Source organism: Vigna radiata, chromosome 1 (genome assembly GCF_000741045.1).
Source record: "Vigna radiata var. radiata cultivar VC1973A chromosome 1, Vradiata_ver6, whole genome shotgun sequence".
Lineage (NCBI taxonomy): Eukaryota > Viridiplantae > Streptophyta > Magnoliopsida > Fabales > Fabaceae > Vigna > Vigna radiata.
In genome coordinates, this window is record NC_028351.1 from 25,209,695 (window position 1) to 25,214,593 (window position 4,899).

The following is a 4,899-nucleotide window of genomic DNA, read 5'->3' on the forward strand; positions in this document are numbered from 1 at the left end:
AATTAGGCATATCACTTTTTCCCACAAACAATCAAAATCAATAACATCATGAGTTTTGTTTTTCTAGGTTATTTTACTTTAGCTTTTAACTTTATATGTCACTTGGCAACCATCATGCCTTTTGAGCTTGAGATATTTGTTAGAAGTCTTTTGTTGAAAGAGAGCATCTAGCAGCTTTTATTGAAGAGATAAGTTTCATATTCTCTATAAAAGAAAAGGTGGGATTGGGGAACATAAGAAAAAATGATGGTTCCCTTCTCACAAAAACTGTTCTTTCATCACTTGATGTCCAATTCCCACTATAAGGTTATGTCATTCCCACACACCTTCAAATGGAACAATTTCACTCTTCCCTCACAAGTCTACATCTTTTTTCTAAAATTCTCACTTTCAGGTATCTTTTTTAACTTTAGTTTCCTAAGTGTTTTCGTATGTGTGGTATATTGATAAGTCTTAAACATGTGTCACACTCATATTTTTTTCATTATATTTTATTAAGTTTATATTTAACTTTATCAACAATATTTTTTATTATAACATTAAATTTCTTCTTTTAAATTTTTTTACACATAGAATTTCGAGCTACTTAACTAATTATAAGAGTCATATGAACACTAAAGTCAATGTGCACTTGATCTAGAGACAAAACAAAAAAATAGTATACACTTAATTTATAGATAAAATTGTTGTAATAATGATTATATTATTGCAAAAGAAAATGTTGGATTACAATTTTCAAAACGTTAATTGCCAATAATGTTTAAATTCATTTTTTTAAGTGTTCTAACGGTAATATTTCAATAGTCAAAACGGATAAATTATTTATTGATTTTATTCTTCCCTATTCTCCATTGCAAAATCATCCCAAATAAGTCTTCTCTCATTCTTCTTTCTTAATTTCCTCCTTTAAAAATTATCCTGGGTATAAAAACTCTATCAGAGTTTCTTGCTAGTTTTGTATTCTCGAATATTTTCGAGAAGTTTCTGTTGTATCCTGGGGGACTTGCGCAATACATCGCGTATAAGTCCTTAAGGATAGTGATCTACACGCCTCAGGAAGTTGCGGTTTGAGATTTTGGTCAGTATTTTACTACAATCTTAAGGACTTATCTTTCAATCTCGTTAATGTCAAAAGTAAAAAAGGTATGTGAATCTGATCCTATCTTATTATTGATAATTGTAGTTGTTAATTTTAAATACTTTGAATGATACTATGATGTTTGTGCTCTAGATGATTTATGATGAACAAATTTGGGAATGGAAAATTTTAAGAAAACATATCACTAATATTTAAGATTGTCATTCAATTAAAATTATGAATCCGTTAGGATTATTATTCCCTTTTACTGAGAAATAAATTAAGGGTTATAATGTTAATTATAATTAAGAGTGGGAGAAGGGTTTCCATTGAATTACAATTAGAATTATAATTAAGAATTTATAAGTGGTTTAAATAAAATGGAAGGGACGTAAATCTAAGGATTGAAAGATTTGTGTTTAAATCCGGAAGGAATTTACTTTCCTTGAGAGAAAGAAATAATTTGATTTCTTCTAATCATAATTAAGAATTGATTAAGAGTAGGGTTTTCCTTTTTAAAGGGAAATTAAAAATTAATTAATGATACCTTCTTTTAATTATAAATAAATGGCATTGATTATATTATATGTTAATAGTCTTAAGCCATTGAATTCTATAATTGAATTCGATAATTGAAGTCATTGAATTCACGTAATTGAATTCATGTAATTGGGAATTACGTGATTGAATTCTGTAAATTATGATTTCTTTATTTTTTTAAGGATATAATAAAGTTAGGGTTTTATTAAGGAAAAAAAAGGGAAATGTGGAATTGTTTTCTAGTTGGAGATTTTTCATTTTGGACCCAACATTGGAAGGGGAGTCAGACCTAGTTTTGAGGGGTCACTTTCTTCTTCTCCGGTCTCACGCAAGGAGACTTTCATCTTCCTCTCATCTTCCCTAATTTTTCTTTGCGGGCATGATCAACGAGAGTACCGAGTTGGAGCCGAGAGGCCAGCAATGGCAATGAGCGTGTCCAATTGGTGTCCGTGGTGGGTCACAGCAGCGTCTCTTCGTGACGGTAGTTATGACCGCGACAGCGTCGGGGATCGTGGAAGCATGCTCCTTCAGAGCAAACCGTGATGAGGGTCATACCTTTCCTTATGGTGGTGAGAGTTCACGGAGGCCACCGGCTACGTGTTCTGAGGACTTTGGGTTGCTGCAGGTTAAACCTATTGGGTCTAGAGATCCCATAGAATCTATTCAGTTTATATAATTTTAGATGTTAGAATCACAAGGAAGGGCGATAGTATATTACTATCCCAAGAACTATATATTGAGAAACTTCTTAAGAAATTTTATGTTTTCAAACCTGTGAGTACTCCTTATGATGCTAACTCTAAATTAGTGAAAAATAAAGGAGAATTATTATCTTAGCCTCAGTATGCCCAAATAATTGGGAGCTTACTGCACCTGATGAACTTTTCTAGACTTGATATAGCTTATACAGTAGGTAGACTGAGTAGGTACACTCAATGTCCAAATCAAGAACATTGGGATGCATTTGCTAGGCTTATGAGATACTTAAGAGGTTCAATGGATTATGCCATTGAATATAGTGGATTTCCCGCTGTACTAGAAGGGATGCTAACTGGATCTCTGATTCAGACGAGACAAAATCCACTAGTGGTTATGTATTCACACTTGGGGGTAGTGCGATTACATGGAGATCAGCCAGGAAAACAATTATTGTAAGATCAACAATGAAATATGAGATTGTTGCTCTTGAGATGACTGATAATGAGGCTGAGTGGTTGAAAAACTTCTTAGCGAACATTCCACTAGGAATGAAACCAACCCCATCGGTATCAATACGATGTGATTGCCAATCGGCAATAGCTATAGCTAAAACCAAGGATTAATGGAAAAAATATATATTCAATTGAGACACAATTTGGTGAAGCAGATGCTAAAGAGTGGAATTGTTTCCATTGATTATGTGAAGTCAGAACGGAATGTAGTGGATCCTTTGACAGAAACCCTGGGAAGACAAATGATATTAGAAACATCGAGGGGAATGAGACTTAAGCCACTTGCAAACAAACAAGTGATGGTAACCCAACCTTTGTGATTGGAGATCCCATGAATAAGGTTCATATGGGTAAAAATAAGTCACTTGTTAGTTCTGATAGCACTAAATTGATTTTAATGAATTATGTCCCTTCCTATGGTGTGTCTGAAAGTGCTAGAGACTACATTATTGAGAGGTTAAACTTTGTCATTAAAATTCTATGTGGAGATAGAATTTTAGCTTAAACAAAGTTTTTAATGATTTCCATATCCCTTATGGGTGGTGTATGATTTGCAGCATTACATTCTATGAGACCCAGGATAAAAGTTTTTTTTCTCAACTTTCTTTTGCAATAAGTGGGGGATTGTTGTAATAATGATTATATTATTGCAAAAGAAAACGTTGGATTACAACTTTCAAAACGTTAATTGCCAATAATGTTCAAATTCATTTTCTTAAGTGCTCCAACGATAATATTCCAACAGTCAAATTTTTAAGTGCTGCAACGGTCAAATTATTTATTGATTTTATTCTTCCCTAGCTCTATAAATAGAGAGCTCTTTTTCCATTGCAAAATCATCCCAAATAAGTCTTCTCTCATTCTTCTTTCTTAATTTCCTCCTCTAAAAATTATCCTAGGTATAAAAACTCTATCAGAGTTTCTTGCTAGTTCTGTATCCTTGAATATTTTCGCGAAGTTCCTGTTGTATCTTGGGGGACTTGTGCAATACACCGCAGATAAGTCCTTAAGGACAGTGATCTACACGCTTCAGGAAGTTGCGGTTCGAGATTTTGGTCAGTATTTTACTACAAAAACCTCGTTGGTTGTACCATAAAAAGACTTAAACTAAATGTCATAAATTTAAAGTTTAGAGGTGAAACTGCAACACTTTACAATCTCATAGTAAAGAAAATTCACAAACTCTCTTAATTTTTTAAATGGTTTGTATGGATGGAATAATTAAAATATCTTAAAATTCATTTTTTTATTTGGATAAAGCAATTTAATTTTTATTTTAATGTAAACTCAACTTTATCCTTGAGTTTGAGTTAAGTTAGTTCTACCTTTGATCTGAGATAACTCACATCGACTTCAATCTGAATCAACTCAGCTTGACATTCAATCAAGAATGACTCTACTCAACCTTCAACCTGAGCAGACTTCAAAGAATATTAAATTATCAAAATAAATAAATTTTTCTCTTAAACTATCTCATCCAAACACGACATAAGAGTGGATAAAGAGGTTCTTAAAGTGATTGGTGTAATTGTTAAATAATAAGTGTTTAGATTAATTAATTTGACATATGATTTTGGCATTTAAAATGCATTAAATTGATGATTTTTTAGTAAATCAAACCCCTTCAGGTTAGAATTACATAATAAGGTACTTAGAAGTAGAAAAATAGGAAATTGATGAGATTTTGGTGATTTCTAACAATTTCTCAAGGAATTAAAAGATGATGCAACTGGGTTCAAATATCTGTCATTGAACACTACCAAGACAATTTGGAAATATCTAGAATATGACTTTATACAGTTGAGCAATAAGAAAGTGGCATTGAGCACTAAAGGAGGTTAAGAGGAAAAAGTTAAAGGCGGTGCACAACTTAAGCAGCAAGAACATGGCACTGAACACCTAAGGCAAAAAAGAAAAAAGAAAACTCTACGTAAAAGGAAACCTTTGTAGCTAAGAACCACTAAAAATTTTTATAAATAAAGACCTCATGTCACGGCTTTAGACATTGAGAGGAGAAGTAAATAAGTAATAAAAGAGTAGGAATACAACATTGCGAGACTAGAGAAAGAT